Here is a 22,828-nt window from a genome sequence, read left to right as displayed (position 1 = left end):
TTTAAATAAATATATTTTAAATATATATTTAATATTATATAATCCCTTTATTTTATTTTAAAAGGAAAAACCTATTTTAAGGCCAGAATTCTTCATTAAAATAGAATATAGGTAGCTGCTAAAAGGGTTACCTTGATGGGCTTGAGGTGGGTAATAATTGTAACAAAATGAGATCTCCATCTGAGCCATCAAACATAAAAAGAAGAAAAGAAAAACCAGCCTACTGCCCATATTGGGTGAGCTGGAAATCCCTTTGAGGAGAGATGATGTCGGGGATGAGTTATCTCAGAAGAGCCAAGGACAAGTTGAATGTAGTGTGTAGAAGGAGAAAACATGGCTTCTGCGAGAAGAATCAACTCTATCAGTGTCATCCTGTGGATGAGAGAAATCATATTCTTTTCTAAAGATGATGGCAGACCTTCTAAAATTGCCAGTAGGTGAATTATCACTTTTATCCGTTCCCACTGAACATCTCCCTGAATCCCAGCAGCACTCTGATCTTCTTGCATTCCAACATCCAATTCTCTCAAAGAACCACTCAATTTTCTATGCATTTTGCATCGTTTTAAACCAAAAGCTTAATATGAAAGTCCTGCAAGAGTAACATTCATGTAATTAAAATCTATGTTTTATCAAGAGATTATAAATCCTGGCTCTCATCTGCAGGCAATCTAGTTTTGAAAAATCTTTTGGAAGTACCTACAGAAAGATATGAGGGTATGACAAAGGTTCATGGAAAACTGAATTAAAAGATAGGCTTGTTTTGGTAGAAACTACTTGAAATCTATGCAAGAGTCTTCAAGGATTTATAGAAAATGAGTATTAGTAAAATAGGTAGGCATGGATTTCAAAACTTTTGCCCCAAAATAAACTTATCTTTTAATTTCATTTTTCCTCATGTAAAGGTACCCTCATATGGAGTTTCACTTGCTAAGAAAATAAAATTTGTATTTTCCAGGAAAGAACTTATAACCCTGATTTAGTGTCTTAGGAGGGTCATGCTTGTCAATTGTTATGAAATAGCAAATGGCTTGCTGGATCTAGGCTCTATATTTTTAACACTAGACTGGGGCTTAAGTGAAAGCAGGTGTGAGTTCCACAGGGCATTAAAAATCCATATTTAAGTGGATATGAGGTTGCCTTATCTACCTGGCATACTTTTGTCTTTCCAGATGAGTTCAAGAAAAAACAAAATATCTGCCAATGAGCTTAGCATTGTTCACTTGCCACCTTGACAGAATTCTAGAAAGGATTATGGTATAGATGAGAAAATCTGGCATGATTCATCAGTTCTAACTTCGTGGTTTCATTTTAATTAGAAACAGCCAGCATTTTACTTCCACGAGGTCTGTAATACCCATTCCCATTGTAAGAATAGGGAACTGTAAGATTAATTTCACTAACTAGAACTGTAGATTTTAATGCATCCTTGACACCTAATTTCTCTTGGATTTCTTCATGTACTCTTTGCTCTTGATAAATTGTCATTCTCCCAGCTTGGAAGGTGTTCTCCCTCCTTGTATGTCTTCATTTGTGTGTGCATACACACACAGACATGCACCTAATCTCACACACTGTGTGTAGAGGTCTGCTGTATTCTCTCCACTGCGCACTCACTGGCTCAACATCTGTCAGCTCTTGCCGCTCTTTGCCAGAGAGCTTTCTCTGTCCAACAAAGCTGATTCTGACATTGCACAGGCAGGCAGAAAGTGCCACAGGATTAAAATATGTTCCCCAGGAGAAACCTCAACCTATGAATGTCAAGAATAATGAATAAAAACTTCAGTTTCCTCATCCTTTGGAGAGAATCAGTCTTACATGCTTTCTAAACGCTGCTTCATGGGGCTTTCCAGACGGATATAAGTTGCCCATCTTCTTAATATCTATCCTTGGTGATTCATTCTTCCCCCATCTCACTTCTCTACTGCTCTTCTGGCTTCCTACACCTCTCACATAAACTACTTAAAACTGAGTCCTTTATTCAGAGGCTACTTCTGAAGGAACTCAAACTAACACACATAGTTTAGCTATAGCTCTGAGAAATCTGCCTCTGACGATTTATGCAGAAAAGAGTCCATTTATAATCTTAACTTTCAAAGCACAGGGTCTAAGGCCTTCAGTCTGATGTTCTATGCATTTTTGCCCTTGCTGATTTATCGTTAAAAATGTAATAATATTTATGCATATTTATGAATTATAGTGTGATATTTCAACACATTTGTAATGTGCAGTGATCAAAACAGGATAATTAACATTTTCCCTTTTTTTGACATTCCTTTATGATTGGAAGCTTTGTTCATATACTATCTACTAGGTTGTTGTAAACTGTAGTCACCCCACTGTGCTGTGTACACTAGAAATTTATTCCTTTAATCTAAATTTGATTAGGTAGATGTTGTCCAAACTCCATCTGACCCCTCACTTCTCCCGGCCTTTATAAATCAGAATTACGTGATGCAGTATTTGTCTTCCTCTGTATTTGTCTTTCTTTCCTCAACATGATGTTCTCTAGTTCCATCCATTTTGCTGGAAATTATGGGATTTCTTTCTTTTCCATGCCTTGCCAATTTCTCGTTTAGACTGAAAATTCCTTAAGTGTGTTACCCCCACTATTTCTAATGTGTGTCTTCCATAAAAACTGTATGCATGCTACCAAAGAAAAATTCAATATTTTATTTTGAAATTGGAACTATAAACACTATGCATGCTACTATTGAAATTGGGCTGAAAAATGAGTCATTTCAAACAAATGAAAATGAAGTTATTAGAGAAAATACCTCTCTGTCTAAAGACAATGCACCTCAGTTTCTGCAAAGCATTTGAAAAAGCTATGCACAATATACTTATGAGAGATTTAGCGAAATCTGAGTCAGGTGATACTACAGTTACACGAACTATGGGTTGAACAATCACAGTTTACTGGTAAGCGACTCAAGGACAACAGAGTGAAACTTCCTAAGGCTGTGACAGGTCTCTGACATTGATCTTTGCTATTGAAATTTGTCTATGTGTGAGAAAAATATTTATTTTTCTTGCTCACTAATCTATGGGTGGTTGGAGTTTAGCTGATGTTGTCTGGGCTTGACTAGATTTGGCTTCAAGCTGAGGCTTTATTCTTTATATCAATAAAGAATATAAAGTTTAATGAGTGTATCCATCATATTTGTAAATTAGAAAAGCCAAGAAAGAAAGTTGAGATATTTTCTGATAGACTAATGAGTCAAAACGCCCTTCACAAACTGGAACAACTGACTAAAATCAACTGCGTTTATTTAAGAGATGCCAATGTAAATGTCTACCTCAGAGGTCAGGTAATCATTTCTATTAAGTTGAAACAGCCATAACCAACTTCATGTCTAATCATACAAGTAAAGTCTTGCATGACTAATGCAGCCAATGTTATTCAATGAGAACCAAAATATAGTTTATAAAAATAAAATCTAATACAAACTCAGAAGGCATTAATATACATGGAATCCATTATTCTATGAGTAAGATTCTAGATACTAACAAAATGTACACTTATTTAACTTTTACCAACTTCTCCAAGTTCCACACAAATATTTCTGGGGGTCTTCAGAAGGAATTTCACAAACATTGACAGCAGCGAGTAGAGGTTAATATTTTCTGCTGCTGCATAATAATCCGCATTATTGCTCCCTGTTTCCTTGAGATTCCAGCTCACAGCCCATCAAGGCCAGCATGCTGATGTGCTGAAGTTTCTCTGATTTCTTCTCTTCCCCACATGCTGTTCTCCCTGAGCTCATCTCAAAGTTAAATCAGTGGCATGCTTTAATGCTTTAATTGTATCTCACATAGAGAAAGTACTCTACTAGCTTGTTGCACAGACTCCTGCATGTTCTCAATGCCTTGGGTAAATGATAACTTTTGCATAATATTGTTACACAGGTTTTAAGAGAATGGATGAGAGTTCCTGTTTTGACAGGTAGTTGTCTAAAATCCTGACACCTGACACCGGCCTCCTGTTCTTGCACCAAACTTCTTGGGTCGTCTCTGGATGCTCCTGCAGACTTGACCAGCAGGCCTGAACTCCAGGGTGGGCATAGCTAAAGCTCAAAATAGGACTCCTTCCTAGAGTCAACCATGATGGGATTAAAATATTATCTCCAGCAATTAGTTAATTACCTCATCTTGGCCAAATTAATTTATCTTTTAAAGCCTCAAGTCCCTTCTCTGCAAAATGAGGATATCAGTACCCACTTCAGAGATATTAATTTATTTTTCAGGATTAAATCATAGACAGGAAGTTCCTGGCCGGAACTAGGTATCTACTAAGTTATCAATGGATGGTCAAAGCAATTGTTATTATAATTATTACTTTAAAACTTCCCAAGATTATGCTACTGGTACTTACTATGAACGAATCTGTGCTAAGCTTAAAAGTGTACATCTAAGTACACTGAACCAGAGCATATTATTTGTATCAACTATTTGGGAATCTTTGCTAGGACATGTTTAGGAAATGTACTATATTTTATATACTATAAAGTCAATAGCACAGAAACAATAGGGAATTCTGCAAACTTACTTGGATCAAATGCAAATGACAGTATTTTATATGAAACCTACAGCGTACAGTACCAGATTAGTTCATTGTACTTCCCAGAGGAATCTTCATTTCCTGTGAGAGGGAAGAATAGGTGCAAAATGAAAAACGAGCTCTTGTACCACCACCAAATATAATTTAATCAATTCTGAAGTTTCCTAAGACAGCTAATTTAAAAATTTATGAAGCATTACAAAATGTAGAAATATTTTTAAATAAAGTATTTTAAAGGATATAGTCCTTTCCTTAAAACTGTTTCTGAGAGAAAAGAAAAGAGCTATTAATGTTATTGTTGTAAAGATCACTGATTCTATCGGCTCTGTTGTTCAGTATAGACTCTACTGAATTGTTTCCAGAGCCATTTAAGGGGCTGAGACAAGGGAGAGAGACTTCATAGAAGTATATGAACTCGCATGGACTCTAGGGGCAGAAATAAAAGGAAAAAAATTTACCAGTACGTTAGGCTATTTAATAATAGAATGAGATTCTTTTTTTAAAAGATTTATTTATTTTTATTTGAAAGTCAGAGTTACACACACAGAGAGAGAGAGAGAGAGAGAGAGAGAGGAGAGGCAGATAGAGAGAAAGAGAAAGAGGAGAGGCAGAGAGAGAGAAAGAGAGAGAGAGGAGAGGCAGATAGAGAGAAAGAGAAATGCTCCCATCTGCTGGTTCATTCCTCAGATGCCTACAACAGCTGTGACTGGATCAGGCTGAAGCCTAGAGCAGAGAACCTAGTCCAGATGTTCAGTGTAGGAGACCTTCACTCCAGGGTCAGCAATAATAGGAAGCTGTATTCAGGAGCTGGAGTCAGATATAAGACCCAGGTGGGATGTGGACAGCTTAACTAGTGTCTCAACTGCTTGGCTAAATGCCAGCTGCAATTGAACCTTCTAACTCATGTACTACCTTGCAGACTGGGAATCAAATCCAAGTGAGTTAGATGACTTCCAAATCTTGTTAGGAAATATCAGACAGAAGTCTAGTTCTCTTTGATATTCTAAGCCTACTTCTCTGATCAGGAGTGACATATCTGGCAAGAGGGTTAAATCATCCTAACAGAGCTTCTCAGATTCTGTGGTAAAGGGAAATTTTCCTCCTAAATCCCTTATGGATCAATATTTGTGTTCTATGCCTATATAAATCCATTGATCAAACACTTACATGTCTGTCGCTCCCCCACTCGCAGAGGAACGACACCGAGCCCTGGGCTGTTCTCTTTCCCCGGCCCTTCCCGGGTTCGCTGCCCCCACCCCCCGCCTCCGCGGAGGGGCAGCACACCGCCAGCCGGCTCTCTCAGGGGTTGCTCAGATGTTCCTCTTGCATGTTGTCTCTCTCCTCCTTTATAGTCCTCTTCCACCAATCCCAACTCTGCTGGCGTTCTCTCCCCACAGGCTGAGCACACTGCTCTCCTCCAATCAGGGGCAGGATCAGCTCCTGCAGCTTGTTAGTCGAATTGGTGAAGCAACTGTGTGGAAGTGGTTTATTCCCTCTCAGCGCCATATGGTGGGAGATCAGATGCATAGAATTAGTCTTAGCAGTTCCAGTAATTTAGCCTAGTCTCGGTTGCTCCCCACACATGTCAAGCAATGTCAAATTTCTCAACACTTGATTTCAGTTCCTGTGCTAATCTCAGATGAGTGACCATCTGTTTTTAAGTCAGTGAATGCCTACAAGTTGGATATAATTCTAATATTAGTCCAGTATGTTTGACAGGGGTTTTCATTAAATTCCTATAGGTATATTTGAGTAATTGTGTTTTGAGATAGTCAAAAGTCCCTTTAAAATATTTTTAATTCCCTATGAAGAGGGCAGCATGTGAGATCCTCAACTACTGGCATCAAATCTTGTCACGTAGAGTATGAGCTAGACCTATTAGCTCAGTTCAGATGTGTAGAATACAGCAGAAGTAATAAGACATCACTCATGTGTTTAGGCAATAAAAATTCTCTGGCTTCTGTTTTGATTTCTCCCTCTCTTCCCCATTCTCCCTTCTTCTGCCCCTCAGATCCAAGCTCTGGGGATAGCAAAGTGGATATATCCACATAGCAATGGATAGATTCATGTAGCAAGCAACTGCTTCCACCAACAGTAGCCAATGAGGCACTGAGGCCTCTTCCCAGTATTCATGTAAGTGCCTATAAGTAGATAATCCTCCAGTGGATTCTGCAACAGCCCTGGTCAAAACATTGACTGAAGTATCACGGAAGATCCTGAATCACAAGCACTCAGATTGAGCTGTGTCTGGATTGCTGACTAATGGAAGCTGTGCGATAATAACTATTTATTGTTTTATGCCACTAAGACTCAGATAATAGACCCTGGCATGAGCATGATCAGATAAAGCAGTAATCAACATCAGTAATTGTTGAAGATAAGTGTATTCTCTTTTTAGCTTCCTGGTTGAATCACAGTACAGCAAATGTGAAACCCTGTTCACACTGACCAGATAGATTGGATCCTCTTCAGAAACGAAAAGCACCCATTCCCCAGGTGCTGGGAACAATGGAGACGGATGGCTCACAGCTTCCTTCCTCACTGGAATTTCCCTTAGCAGATAGGAACTGCCTCTCCCAAGATTACATCCTCTCCTAGGGGTGTTCACGACCACGAATGACTAACGCAGGGGCACAGGGGCCTGGCCCTGTTGTCGCAAATGGGATGAGTCAGAAGGCCATTCTAGCCCCAGACTGCCCCGACGGAGTCAGATGAGCCCTCTCTTGTAATGGCTGGAGAGTCAGCTTCCCTCTGCCCAGTGCTCCTTCCTTCCTTCCCTCCAGGTGTATCTCCCAACAGCACCTTGTACTAATCCTTCTATGCACGGTTTTCCAGGTCTCAGTCTGATTCCAAAAAACTCCATGTAGGGCATTGCTTTTCTGGTGGAACTATTGTCCTGCACAAAGAGTTGTGGAAATAAAGAGGACTGGTGGACTTGGTGACCTGTTGGAATCACACTGAGCTTCTTCAGTGTTCAAAGCTGTACTTATACATTTAGTCATATTTGGAAGATAAGACAAAGCCATTGCTGACTGCATGTTTGTCTTGTCTGCACCAAAAAAGCCCCCCCCCCACACACACACCAAATTGAACATCACAGGCAGGATTTGTGTGAGGTTAAGAGAAAAAAAAGTGAGTCAGTTGCTCTTTATTCCCTGAGCCTCCTGTTAAACCAGCTGGTCTCTTCTTCCAGCTTAAGTAGGGACCCTTATTTTCATGAACAGATTTTGTGAGATAGTGTGAGATCATCTTCTACATTTTTGACTGAGAATAAGAATGAAATTAAGATGTAAGGAATAAATATATTTTGAGTACTAAGCCATGGTATGCATATAATAACTTAAGAATTTCAAAAACTCTTCCAATTCAGCAATTGAGGAAATAAAAAGTGAGGAGATATGAGTACCTTGGATAATGTCTTATGGACTATACATGGTCTAAGAAAAAAATATTCCAAAGGAGGATATTGAAAACAGCTATTGTGTCCTTTAGAAGACCCAATGATCTAACAGGCCCACCCAGGATTATTTAATTATCTAAGGCAGGGATTGGCAAGCTATAGAACATCAACCAAAGCTGGTCCCAGCATGTTTTGTAAATAAAACTTTATTGGAATACACTTGTAGTCATTCTTGGCTGTATTATATATGGTTGCTTTGTGCTACAAGGGGAGAGTTGAGTGGTTGCCACAGAAACCATATGACTGACAAAGCCTTAGATCTCTACTATCTAGCTCTTTACAGAAAAGGTTTGTCCTCCTATTTTTGAATTGCTATTTTCTACTGATAGGGGCAGAATCTTTTTTTTTTTTTTAAAGAAAAAGAGAGAGAGAGCTCCCATTTACTAGTTCATTCTCCCAGATGCCTGCAAGGTTCTTGGGGCAGGCCAGTACTAATGAATGGAATGGGGAATACAAGCCATGTCTCCCATGTGGGTAGAGCCATCAGCACCTGCCTCCCAGGGTCTACAATAGCAGGAAGCTGAAATCAAAAACCAGAGTCTGGTATCAAATCCAGACACTCCGATCTGGGACATGGAGATCTTCACCAGCATTCTTAATCACGAGGCCAAATGCCCACTCGGGTCCAATCTTCAAGTTGCTTATATTAACCCATAGCATTTTTGTCTGACAAGGATGTAAATAATTTGGGCAGAAAAAAAAATGACGTCCAACAAAGGTTTCCATATTCTAACTTGTAATGCATTAGCCAGTATTGCATCTAATTTGTAATTTTTTTGCAGTGTTCTTCCAGCGCCTATATGCACTAACTTTCAAATTGTCTTTGATTCAGCTTTACCACCTTGCTAGTTCCCTCATTAATGAGTTAATGCATATTTGATTCATGCTCACTACTTATTTGTATCAGAATAGGGGTCTTTCTGAAAATCAACTTTGACATAGACAGAACGGTGATTTGAAAAAAGAAATGGCTACCTGATTTGAAAATCCTGTTTTCATTCTGCTGCCTTCTCTGTAGAATTAAAAATTAGACATGTTGATAAGCCCTTTCGCTATGCTGTTAAAATGGTAGAGCCAGAGATCGTAAAGATTGTTCCCCGGCACTGGGGTTTGAATTCTTTGGGCAGGAGCTCTTATGTAAGTCTAATAAACACATCTTACCAAACAGCTTCATTCAATGATGTGAAAAAATAAGCAAAGTTCCTTTCAAGCCTCAGCAAGCAGAAGTTGATTTGGAAGACAAATTGAATGGCTCAGTTCTTTGGGTTGTTGCTTTATTTTCCACACTCAGAAGATTAGCAGAATCTAGATTTCTTCTAGTCTCCAAGGTTTACCTGGATGAGGAAAAAGTGCCTTTTGAAAAAAAGCTCTTTGCCTGAAGGTGACCTTTGTGCAAGCTACTTGCCATAAAATGACATCAGGAGCTGGGGAAACAGCAGATTATATGATTGTTTTTATAGACAAGGCTATTCTCTATTTTACCTTTGGCTGGAATCAAATGAAAAATAATTGTCCTCTTCCGTAAAATCAGTATTATAATCACAGTCTTGTGAGAAATTGAAGCAACATATTTAAATTACTTGCATTTAGGAGATGTTCAATAAATATAAATACTGCATATTCCTCTGTTCTGTTGAACTGAGTCCCATCTGCTATACATGTACCACCATGGTAGGTTCCACCAGAGCAGGGGAGCAGATGTAGATTTAGTAGGAAGTCTGCAATATGCTTTATCGGGGCCAGCGCTGTGGCTCACTTGGTTAATCCTCCGCCTGAGGCGCCGGCATCCCATATGGGCGCCGGGTTCTAATCCTTGTTGCTCCTCTTCCAGTCCAGCTCTCTACTGTGGCCCGGGAGAGCAGAGGAGGATGGTTCAGGTGCTTGGGCCCCTGCACCTGCATAGGAGACCAGGAAGAGGCTCCAGGTCAGCGCAGCGCTGGCCATAGCAACCATTTGGGGGGTGAACCAATGGAAGGAAGACCTTTCTCTCTGTCTCTCTCACTATGTATATCTGTACCTGTCAAATAATATATATATATATATATATATACTTTATCAGAGGACTTGGGCTCCTAATTAAAGAAATAGCGCAGGGGGTTGAAGGCCTGGCATATGGTGCCGGCATCCCATATGGACATCAGTTCGAGTCCTGGCTGCTCCACTTCTGATCCAGCTCTCTGCTATGGCCTGGGAAAGCAGTAGAAGTCCTTGGGCCCCTGCACCCCTGTGGGAGACCCAGAAAAAACCTCTGGCTCTTGGCTTTGGATCAGCTCAGCTCTGGCCCTTGCAGTCATTTGGGGAGTGAACCAGCAGATGGAAGAGCTCTCTCTTTTTGGCTCTACCTCTCTCTGTAACTCTGTCTTTTTCAAATAAAAAAAATCTCTTAGGCTGTATTATTGTTTGATTAATCCCAAGACAGTATTTATGACAGCATATTGATATCTAATAGAGATTCTTCAAACAGCTCATATAAAATGAATGCTATGGAAAAATTACAAGATTTTTATTTCTTAACATTACTGGCAATCTTAAAAATGATGTCTGGTGGTGGATAGCCAACCACTTCTTGATGTTTATTACCATAGATTAATATCCTTTGTTTTACCTAAAAATATCAGATAATCCAATTGGATTCCTGGATCACCTGTGACCAAATTTAGTAAAGGATAAATTCATGACAAACACTTAAGAGGAAACTTCAAAGCATCCATGGATAAGAGAATTAAAAGATACGTTTATTTTGCTACAAATTTTGAAAGCCATGCGTATTTGTATTTTCCCAAAGTAGGCAAAGAAATTTTACACATAGAAATACTCATACTTTAACCATTAAGACAATTTACATGTTAAAAGTGGAATAAAAATGATGATGTAAGCTGTGTAAACTTCAAATACTCATATAGAATAATTAATATTGCTCACTAAAGAAACATACTATGTTATGCATACATTTTAAAAATTTGCATCAAATTAATCTTATCTTTGAATTTCATTTTTCCATAAACTTTTTAAAGTGCCCTTTATATTTATATACTTGGATTTCTGGTAGATTGAAGACTGAAGATGCATTATGGAAATGTTCCCATTTTTCCCTTTCATTCATGAACTTAATGTTTAGGTTCATGGTTAGAAGGCATAAACCTATCAGATTTGTCATTCTCAAGTTACCCACAGAACAAAAGAACCAAACACAAACTCGGGAAATGCTCAATTGTGTTTTACTGAGATGAAAAACAGTTTGCAAAACCTCTTCTTTTTTTCCAGGACAATTTTCCTACATACGCGGTTGACTCTTCAACTGGTAAAAGAACATTTTTATTACTACTTGCTGCTGCAGAGGAATCTGGCAACCAGCATAAGAGGCAAGTATTTAAATGTGCCTCCTGTCATACAGTCCCAGTTTTGCTTTTATTTGCACTGTGCTAAGTCTATAACCAACTCTAGAACAAGATCTCTGCATTCTACAGCAGGAGACGAACAGCCTCAGCTAATCCTCCTAGGCCATACCCTAGAGAAATGTTGCTGCACAGAATGTCTAGAACACCTATTCTCACTGAGAGGATGGTTTTTAACTACCACCACCCTCACTGCCTGTGGCTCTTGACTGCATTTCCATCCCTAAGGCTAATAAAATCCCCATCCCAGGAAGAATGCTTATGAGTCCCTTCTTCTTCTTCTTTTGGGTTTGTTCATACCTTTTAAAAAGAAATGAAATACATGAGCAAATAATATAACACAGAGACAAGTTTAAAAAAAAACATTAAAATCCTAAGAATTTAATTCCAGAGAATTAAAACTTCTTACAAACTTCAACTCTAGATTTTAAATACTTCAAATTCTGTGTAGAAGCACTCATATTTTTCAGATATGTTAACATATACATAGCAAATTTTATATACCCAAAACTCATAGAATCAGCATTTTTTTTTAATTTTTCTACTCTGTATATATTAACTTCCACCTATAAGAGAAAATGTATATTTGTCCTTTTGGGTCAAATTTATTTCATTTTTCTTTGTTTTAAAGATTAATTTATTTATTTGAGAAGCAGAGTTACAGACAGAGAGGGAGAGAGAAGTTTTTCACCTGCTGGGTCACTCTGCAAATGGCCACAATGGCCAGAGCTGCTGATCCAAAGCCAGGAGCCAGTAGCTTCCTTTAGGTCTCCCAAGTGGGTACAGGGACCCGAGCACTTGACCATCCTCCACTGCTTTCCCAGGCCATTAGCAGGGAGCTGGGTCAGAAGTAGAGCAACCAGGGCTCAAACCGGTACCAACAAAGGATACTGACAACAGAGGTGGAGACTTAACCTACTACGCCACAGTGCCAGCCTCATTTTTCACAACGGTCTATAGTCCTACCCATTTTGTTGAAAATATACACATTTTAATCTTTTTTATGTGTTAATAATATTTCATCATGTATATAAACCACATTTTCTTTATCCGATCATCAGTTGACGATATCTAGGTTGATTTCATCTTTTTGCTATTGTAAATTGCCCTGATATAAACATGACTGATTTCACCTCCTTTGTATACACTTCCAAAAGTCGGATAGCTGGATCATATTGTAGATAACATTTTAAGTTTTCTGAAGAATTTCCATACTGTTTTCCACAATGATTGAGTATTCCCTCAGTGGTGTATTAGGGTACTCTATTCTATACAACTTCACCATCATTTGTTATTCCTTGATTTTGGGATATTAGCCATTTTAACTAGGGTATGTGGTTTTTATTTGCATTTCACTAGTGGTTAGTGATCCTGAGTGATTTTTTCAGGTGTCTCTTTGGCATTTGTATTTATTTCTTTGAAAAAAAAAACTTCATATTTTTTGCCCAATTATTAACTGGATTGTTTATTTTGTTATTGCTGAGTTTCTTGAGCTCCTGATATATGCTGGATATTAATCCTTTGTAAGATGAATATTTTGCAAATACTTTGTCCACTTCTGTCAGCTGTCTCTTCACTTTGTAAATTCTTTCCTTTGCTGTGCAGAAGTTTCTTAGCTTTATATAATCCCATTTATCTATTTTTGCTTTTATTTCTTGTGATGTTGGAGTCTTACCCAAAAAGTATTTGCCTAGGCCAATATCTTGTAGCATTTCTCTTCTGTTTTCTTCTAGTATTTTTATAGTTTCAGATCTTGAGTTTGGTTCCTTTGTCAATTTTGAGTTGATCTTTATATAACCATGTAAGATAAGGGACTTACTTCAAAGTTCTGCTTGTGGAAATCCAATTTACCCCACACTATTTGTTGAAGAGACCATTCCATGCATTCCTTCTTGGAATTATTTCCCAATGAGAGTGGATTTTCCTGATTACCTGCTAGTTGTTTAATATGTATTATCTCCATACAACTCTGTAAGGTAAGTTATTTTATTATTATCTCCCATTATAGGCAGTGAAACAGAAACTGAATTTAAGGAACTTCTCCTGGTTCCTGTCTGGTTCTTGTTGGATCCTGGATAGTAGGAGGCACAGCTCGTGTTCAAATCTACAGCAGAAACCAAACTATATGTTTTACTGCTTTTTAAGACATTTCTCTACATATTTTAGTGAAAACACCTGAAGAAATTGTTAGAGCACATATTAATGGGTCCTATCCCTAGAGTTTCTGATTTAAGTATAGAGTGAACCCTGAATATTTTTATTCCAGTATGTCGATGCTGATGATTTGCAACTAATACTGTGAGAAGCACTGAATCAAACCACTTGCTTTAGACAATTCTTTCTTCATTTTTTTCTTTCTTTATTTTTTTTCCTTTCCATCTTTCCTATTTCTTCATTTCTTCTTTCCTTCCCCTCCCTTCCCCTCTTTTCCCCTCCCCTCCCCTCCCCTCCCCCTCCCCCTCCCCCCTCCCTCCCTCCCTTCCTCCTTCCTTCCTTCCTTCCTTCCTTCCTTCCTTCCTTCCTTCCTTCCTTCCTTTCTTTCATCTTATTTATTTGGGAGAGAGAGACAAATAGATAGACATACACACACACACACGAGAGAGAGAGAGAGAGAGAGAGAGCACTCCCAACTGCTGACTTAATCATCAAATGTCCATAACAGCTGCTACTGAGCCAAAGCCAGAGACTGGGAGCTGGGAACTCAATCCAGGTCTCCTATGTGGGTGGCAGGGACCAAACTACACCAGTTAGCACTTGCTGCTGCCCAGCGTGTGCATTCACAGAAAGTTAGAGTGAGTAGTGAAGCCAGGACTTGAACCCAAACAGTCCAACATGGAATGCATTTGTTCCAAATGACATCTTAAATATCAGGCCAAATACCTAGCAAATACACTTTTAATTTTAAAAATCTTCTATCTGGCCACCTAATTTCAGAAATGAATCCTTGTCGCTCCCCCTCTTCATGGAGGAACGACACAGGACCCTGCGCTGTTCTTTTGTCTGCTCGGCCCTCCCCGGGTTTGCTGCTGGTTCTTCCCGGGTTGGCTACTGTCCCTTCCACCTCCGTGGAAGGGCGGTTCCCCCTGGCCACTTTCCCCACTTCCGCGGGGGAGCGGCACACCGCCGGCCGGCTCTCTCGGGGGCTGCACAGGTGTTCCTTCAGATAGATGTTCCCCCTAGATGTTCCTGGTGCATGTTGTCCCTCTCCTCCTTTATAGTCCTCTTCTGCCAATCCCAACTCGGCTGCCCACACGCCGAGCGCGCCGCTCTCCTCCAATCAGGAGCAGGATCAGCTCCTGGAGGTCATCACTCAAGTTGGCAAGAGGCAGCTGCCTAGAAGCTGTTTCCTCCTCTCCCAGCGCCATATTGTGGGAGAGCAGATGCATAGAATAAGTCTTAATTCCAGTAACTCAGTCTAGTCCGGTTTGCTCCCCACAAATCCTAAACTTCTGTAACTTGAGTTATATTTGATTAAAGACTCAGTAGAGTGAACAGCCATTAAGGGATTTGCACATAGTCCAGTCACTTTGTGTAATGTTCATAACCATGCATTAGAACTTCAAGGGACTTCAGAGATTGTCTAACTCAATCTCTTTGTGCTACAAAAGAGCAATTCATGACTTGTTCCAATTTACGGGAGAAATAAATTTTCTGGTTCAATAAAGTTCTCTGGAACACAGCTGATGCTGTTCAAGTCATTCAGTCATTTCTGGCAAACTGAACTTTTGCAAAACCAGAGAAGAATAATTTGGCCCAGTTGATAATTAAAGCCCACCTCCTAGTAACCTTGGCAAATAGATGTTTATTAATCCAATCTTTTCATTCATACAGAAAACAGAGAACACAGGAGGCCTGGGATGTTAGTTTTTTCAGAAATTGTCCATGGAATCTCTCTGGTAGGTATGTGTGGGAAGAGGTATGTGCACCCATACAAGCTATAGGGAGTTTTATTGTGTTTTTCCTGAACCTAGTCCAGGGATCCTGACTCAGTCAGAATTTCCCTTCACTGTTTGCTTAGAGTAATCCTACCCTAGACTTAATTTTTCACTGGTTCCTAGTTTCTCTGCATTTTCTATCACCTGTACCTTCTAAATCAAATCTAAGCAGGACAAAATTAAATTATTTATATTTACTTGTTTCTACATCTAATATATGTAACTTTTCTCATAGATGAGTCTTATTAATAGGATTCCCCCTTGTCAATTGCTCAAGTTCTATGTTAATACTCTAGTGCTGATAGTTCTTTTACAGAACTTTAGGGTGTGAATGCTAAATGAGGCTGATATGAATTATCAAACCAGGAGTAGAAGGGGATAGAGTCTAATTAAAAGATTAACAGTCCTCATTATCAAATGTCTACAACTGGGAGGCGGGATGCTTAGGAGGGAATATAGGTGGGTGGGCCTTGGGAGACTTTCTTGGAGGTCAGCAATCCTTCAGCATGGGAGGGAAATTGTAATGTTTGCCTGGGTGGTTTGGAAAAATAGAAAAATCAAATATAATGCTATGAGAAAATGGTATTTATACTCAGGTCAAATTACAACAACAATCGCTAAGAAATTTTTAGGAGTTGGTGTCAGTGGTACAGCAGGATAAGCCATCACCTGTGATGCAAGCTTTTCATATGAGTATGAGCTCCTGGTTCCTGGCTTCGGATTGGCTCAGCTCAGGCCATTGCAGCCATATGGAGAGTGAACCAGCAGATGGAAGATCTCTCTCTGTGTCTCTACCTCTCTCTGTCTGTAACTCTGTATCTCAAATAAATAAATATATCTTTTAAAAAAGATATTTGAGGAAGATGAGGGGAAGAGGTGAGGTCCCTGGCTCCTATCCTGACTCAGTAACAGCAACAATTGTTGACTTGTCAGGTCACTTGGCATGTTATTTGAGGAAAGTGTTGTGTCCTTAAAGATACTAAATTAATTAAGCATGAGTCCAGCAGGATCTAACCTGTGCTGGAAATAGAATAATGGACAGAGAAGTGGGTCTAGGACCTAATGAGAAAACATAAAGATTTGACAGGAACTTGTGAGTGACGAGATATATAGCAGAGAAGGAACTTCAAAATATGAGACCCAGGATTTGTATTATGGTCATTTGGTAGCTGTTTTATATATGTTGAGAATCCATGTGATGTTAGAACATAATCCATAAATGCCTTTCAGGAATTTGGGGACGTGAAGTGAAACCTGGAGAAGCATGTGGACCAGAGATTAGTTTGGAAACCTTCAACAGGGAAAAACAGGAATACATGGCAGATGGTTTTCACATGTGATTTTTCAGATAAGTAAATGAGAAGATAATAATGATGATAGTGGCAATGCACTGAACACATGTATGTCAAAAACTACATAGGTGATTCCATTTGTTCAACAGAGACTTTGGAACACTCAAGCTTCTATGTTCATTTTCTAGCTGAGAGATTGTGGCACAGGGATTAGAAAAATAATAATGTTCAGAGGCTGGAGCTTGGTTAATTTACCCCATGGGAATGGTGCTACCCATGTCGGAGTGCCTGGGTTTGAGTTCCAACTTCACTCCAGATTCCAGCATCTTGTTAAAATGAACCCTGGATAGTAGCAGGGTGTGGTTCGTGTAGTCAGTTCTCTTCTTCTCATGTGGGACAAAGAAATTCAGCTCACAGACCATGGCTTCAGCTTAACCCAGTCCTAGCCATTGTGGGCATTTGGACATTTGGGAGTGAACCAGTGGATAATATTTCTCTCTCTCTCTCTCTCTCTCTCTCTCTCTCCCTCCCTCCCTCCCCCTGCCTTTCAAATAAATTAAAAACATAAATAGACATTTTAAATTAATAATAATGTCCAAAGTCACATTACAGTCATAACTGTAAGATATTAACTTTGGAAGTCTGGCTCCAGAATTTATCTTTTCTCAGATGGTAGGTGCAGAGATGATTCTAAAATGGTACAGGATAAAGTGACCCCGGAAGACCAAGAAGCTGCTCAGTACTTGTAAAGTAGAAGTCAATCAGGCCATTTGGTACAGAGTAGGTTTTCATGGCAGCATTGCTCATTATTGTAAGAAATCGAACACAATATGCCAATTAGAAGCTTGACAAAATAAAATATGATTCATATATTCAATAGAGGAATATGCAGCTGAAACTTTTCAATTGGTGAGACACATCTGTATTATTGAGCCAGAGAGATTCACTTGACATGCTGATGAGTAAAAGAACAAGTGCCAAATCATTTCAGTTTTTGTAGTACCGTTTGCACAAATTATATAAATGTCTTTTGTTCAAGCGATAGAAGAATCTGGGAAGGTGATCTTCAAATTGTTGAAAGTATTTAATTAGTTATTAGGGGTGATAAAGAATTTGGATGGTCTGTACTTTCCTCTTGTTTTTTCCTGTATTGTGTGAATTTTCTAAAATTGGTACAAATTAGGTTAGTCATAAAATAAGCAAGCATTAAAGCTATTTTCAACTCAAAAGAGAAGTAAGTATTGGCCAAGTGCCCTAAACGTTGCAGAAGTATCAGTGAACATGAAGACTGAGGGGAAAAATTGCATTTTGTTTCACTTCAGATACTATTCATTCTCAGATGAGATGGAACCATTCAATTAGCCATTCAGTTTTTTCTTCTCTTTATGAAAAACACCAATAAAACTTAAAATACAATTCTTTCTGTAGGAAGATCAACCTGCTGTGGCACAGCAGGTTAATACCCTGGCCTGAAGAGCCGGCATCCCATATAGGTGTCGGTTCGAGACCCATCTGCTCCTCTTCTGATCCAGCTCTCTGCTATGGCATGGGAAAGCAACATAAGATGGCCCAAGTCCTTGGGCCCCTGCACCCGCATGGGAAACCCAGAAGAAGCTCCTGGCTCCTGGCTTCAGATTGGTGCAGCTCCAGCCATTATGGCAAGTTGGGGAGTGAACCAGCAGATGAAAGATCTCTTTCTTTCTCTCTCTCTCTCTCTCTCTCTCTCTGCTTCTCCTCTCTCTGTGTAACTCTGACTTTCAAATAAATAAATAAATATTAAAAAAAAAGCTCAAATGATCTCAGTGTTTGATAAAGGACACTTAAGATAAAATTCAGAAGAATATAGATAAAATTCAGAGAACATAGCCCATCCTTTAGGATCTCCATACAGATAATTACATGTTCTAGACTGAAATGTCCATTGTGTGTGTGTGTGTGTGTGTGTGTGTGTGTGTGAACTTGTTCTGTCTTTGGTCACAGAACAAAGAAAGCATCTCCTGTCATTTGTTGTCATTAAATATGTCCTCACCCCTTAAAATTGACTTGGCCTACTCTGCTTTCCAAAATAAATCAGTGTACACAGTGCTCATACATTTTACTTATGAGCCAAATGCTATTTTATGCTTTGATTTTTATTTAAGTTAGAACTTGAGGTCTATAAAATGTGTCGATAAATATTGTCAGAGATGCTTAAAGAGCTCCTTCTACTGGGATGTATGCCAGAGGATTTATACAGAATGAGGGTGGGCTCCTTTTGCTACACATTCCTTCAAGCCCTTTTACTATCTGTTCCAAAGAAGTAAGAATTTGCAAAGCAACTGGAGATTTCCAGATACATGCTCCCAAAGCCTCAAGGAAACATCATTTTTAGAAGCTAGGACCTAATGGCATCCTATTCACTGCAGACAAAACTGTTCAACTGATGATAACTCAGTAAACAGCTTTCCTGGTGGAGAGGCAGCAAATGACTACTACCATTGAGAGTAGTATTTCAGTCAACAGGGAAGGTATTTGAGTGTTTGAACCTGATATTCTCTTAGTCCAAGACATGGAAAAAATTTCAACAGTTCCCGAATTCATTAATTACTTTGAATAATTTTGTGACTGAAAAAGAAGTTCTTTTATCAAGGCATCAGTTCTATTTGATAACCTTCTGTTATATGAGAAGACAGACTTATGTGACATAAATTTCCATTTTAAATTTATTTTTGAGATACATATTTTAATTTGCATTATGGTGAAAGGTTTAGTGATTTCACTAAATAAAGAGTTCAACAAATAAAAAGTAGAAGACCATAGGCCAGCAGGAAAATAGGCAAGGGCTATAAACAGTAATGAAGTGAAAAGATGCTCAACTTCACGCATATAAAATAAATTTTAAAATATTCATAAAATCACTAATATTTTATCCATTATTTAAAGTTAACTATGGAGGCCAACGCTGTGGCGTAGCAGGTTAAACCACCTCCTGCAGTGCTGGCATTCCATATGGGTGCCGGTTAGAGACTGGGCTGCTCCAATTCCAATCCAGCTTTCTGCTATGGCGTGGGAAAGCAATAGAACACGGCCCAAGGACTTGGGCCCCTGCACCTGCGTGGGAGACCTGGAAGGAGCTCCTGGCTCCTGGCTTCGGATCCACGTGGCTCCGACTGTTGGAGCCAAATGGGGAGTGAACCAGCGGATGGAAGATTCTCTCTCTCTCTCTCTCTGCCTCTCCTTCTCTCTCTGTGTAACTCTGCCTTTTAAATAAATAAATAAGTTTTTGAAAATAATAATAATAAAGTTAACTATGTTACATGTACCTGAGAGCACACAGACTGTATGTATGCATGTGTGTATATAGATATATATGAATATGGATATATAGATATATACACATAATCTGAATCCTAGACCCTTTTCTATTAGGCTTGGTGGAATTTTAGAAGACATAATGAGAACTGGTGGTAATGGAAGTTGGACAGGAAACTTGGCTAAGTCACTCTGCACCTCTTCTTGTACGATGGACACTGGGAAGTAAAGTCTCCATTTCTACTTATGCACTGACCTTTGCCTTTGTCATTTTGGTTTTCCATTTTTTTTTTTGAAATTTGACTAGCCTTTTATTATTTTAATTTAAAATATTTATTTGAGAAACAAAGAGAATGAGAGTCAGGATAGAGAGATTCAGACAGAAAGAGCTGCCATCTGCTGGCTCACGCTCCAAATGCCAGCAAAGCTCCCCTGCTAAGGTTAGGGCTGAAGATGGAACTTAGTCCAGATCTCCCATGTTTGTGGCAGTAATCCAATCACTTGAGCCGTCATCTGCTGCTTCCTAGGATCTACATCACCAAGAAGCTGGAGCCAAGCACGGAACCCCGGTACTCTGATGTGGGGTGCAGGTGTCTTAATTGGTATCTTAACTCTGAAACAGTTGAAATAGGTGAAACACATAGCACAAGTTGGCAATTCTTAACCACATTTGGAATATCACTGAAAATAGCAAAATATACCTTAGAAGAGTTTTTTATTTATTACTTTTAAAGATTTTTTTGAAAGGCAAAAGTGCAGGGAGGTAAAAGGGGAGACAGAGGGAGGGAGGGAGGGAGGCAGAGAGGCAGAGAGAGAGAGAGAGAGAGAAAGAGAATAAATCTCCCATCCATTGGCTCATTAGTGAAATGCTCACAGCAAGTAGAGATGGACCACCAGCATGAATCTGGGAGCACAGAATTCAATTCAGACCTCCAATATAGATGGCAGAGACCTTGAACCATCGCCTGCTACCTCCCAGGGTACACACTTTAGCAGGAAACTGGAATTAGGAGTGGACCTGGAACTTGAACCCAAGCACTCTGAGATACAGGTGTCTCAAGTGGAGTTTTAACTACTGTCCAAATGTTCACCTCTATCTTATTGAATTCTTAAGCAAGCATCGAGTATTGGACATCACCAAACATGTTTCACAGCTGTTCAGATGGGACTTTGTGCCCAGAATATATAAGTAAAGACTTATAGAACCAGGCAAGTCTATCTCCAAATCCTTGTAACTTATACTTGATTATAATATAGTCCATCTCTACAGAGCTTTTTAAACTTTGAAAACTAAACTCTTAGATGGATCAGGAGTTGTTCCGGGAGGGATAAAGAACCAGACACTTCTGATATTGGCTAACCTCTGCCATACTAGTCATAGCTGATCCATCACTGTCCCAGGCTTCCTCCACCATCTCCTGCATTCCCACCCCTAAACCTTCCTCTCCCCACCAAAACTCCCTGCCCTCCCTGTCAACCCCCAGCCCTGCATCACTTCCTTCTTTTCTCTTTCCCTTTTTTCTAATCTCTTTCATCTTCTTCCTCCACCACTCATTTCATCCTGCAGTGCCCCATCCACTGCTATCTGTCCAAATACTCATAATTTGCAGGGAACATAGAATGTGCCAGTTAGCATACCAGGTTCATTACATGAGTAAGCTTATTAAATATTACAAAACCCTTTGCTTTGTTTAATGTATAGAGAGTATCCCAAAGATTAAGTAACAAGCCCAAAGCCATATAATATGTAAGTGATGCAGCCAGAATTTGAATGTAAGCAATTTGACTTTGGATCTCAAAATCTGAACACTGTACTATACTTAAACTATTAGTTATCTCATTAGGTATAATCAAATTAATGTAAATTAAAATGAAGATATATTATCCCTCTTAACCACCAATTAAATATTCAAAGATTTTTCAAAAATCTGCAGTATTTGACATTTGATGCTGCTGAATGTGCAATGATTCAGAAATCCATACATTGCAGGTGTGCAACTGGCATAGTACTTTGGAGATACAGTTTGATTTTATAACAAGAACACTTTAAAACTCCAAATGATTTGGCCCAGTCTCTTTTCTTTCAGGAATCTAATCTAAGAAACCAGTTAAACACACACACACACATGCACACACACAGATTTGTCTGCTGAAGCACTATTTTGAGCAGGAAAAACAAGAGGAGGCAATGTAAATGTTTAGTGATACAGTAAATCATTAAGTAAAATACAGTAAATCTAAATCCTGAAATGCATTGCATTTCTTAAAATAATATAGCTTTAACCTTTTGTTTGATATGTTAGATACTTATAGAACAATCCACAACACTTGAAAAATACAACTTAATGAAGTAGTGTGAAGACAAGATTTATGCATCCACTACGCATATCAAGAAAAGGATCAACCCTTCTGGAGTCACTACCTTCTGTTTACTGCTTATTCTGATCTTGTTATCATCACTCTCTTGCTTTATGACTATGAAAGCAATCCTAAACAAGGTAACTTAATTGCTCCTTCTTTTGAGTCATCTTTAAATGAAATCCAGTCTGTACATATTCTATTATGTCTGACTTTTCTAACTCACTGTTTATTTATCTATTCCACTGTTGATGTAAGTTGGATTGTTGCCAAGTTCTGGGCTACTAAAAACAAAACAATCCTACTATAAACATTCATGAACTTCTGTCCTGGTGTACTTGAGCACACAATTTTGTACACATATAGCTATCTGCATTGTCATGGCATTACCTGTCCATAGAGTCTATAATCTTCAACTGGGCTATATGTTGATAATCTACTTTTCAAAATAATTGCAACAGTTTATTCTCCTAGCAAGGTCTTAAAACTCCTATTGCACAAATCTCTTGTCAAATTTGTATACTGTTATTAAAGAT

At 38.9% G+C, this 22,828-nt stretch overlaps 1 long non-coding RNA gene across 2 annotated transcripts in view; it reads right to left on the bottom strand.

Annotated features, from left to right (window-relative positions):
* LOC108176706 (uncharacterized) overlaps positions 1–7,611 on the bottom strand; it is a 31,318-nt gene extending 23,707 nt beyond the window's left edge. For both annotated transcript variants that reach the window (XR_011379757.1, XR_011379758.1), the window contains exons 1-2: positions 5,729–7,611; positions 4,550–4,642 (exon numbers count right to left, since the gene is read on the bottom strand). This is a non-coding gene — a long non-coding RNA (uncharacterized lncRNA). The remainder of the gene's footprint in view (positions 1–4,549; positions 4,643–5,728) is intronic.
* Between the last annotated feature and the right edge of the window lie 15,217 nt (positions 7,612–22,828).

Source organism: Oryctolagus cuniculus, chromosome 11, assembly GCF_964237555.1.
Source record: "Oryctolagus cuniculus chromosome 11, mOryCun1.1, whole genome shotgun sequence".
In the NCBI taxonomy this organism is placed as follows: domain Eukaryota; kingdom Metazoa; phylum Chordata; class Mammalia; order Lagomorpha; family Leporidae; genus Oryctolagus; species Oryctolagus cuniculus.
The sequence above is the reverse complement of the archived record's forward strand: the minus strand, read 5'-3'. Positions and strand labels throughout refer to the sequence as shown.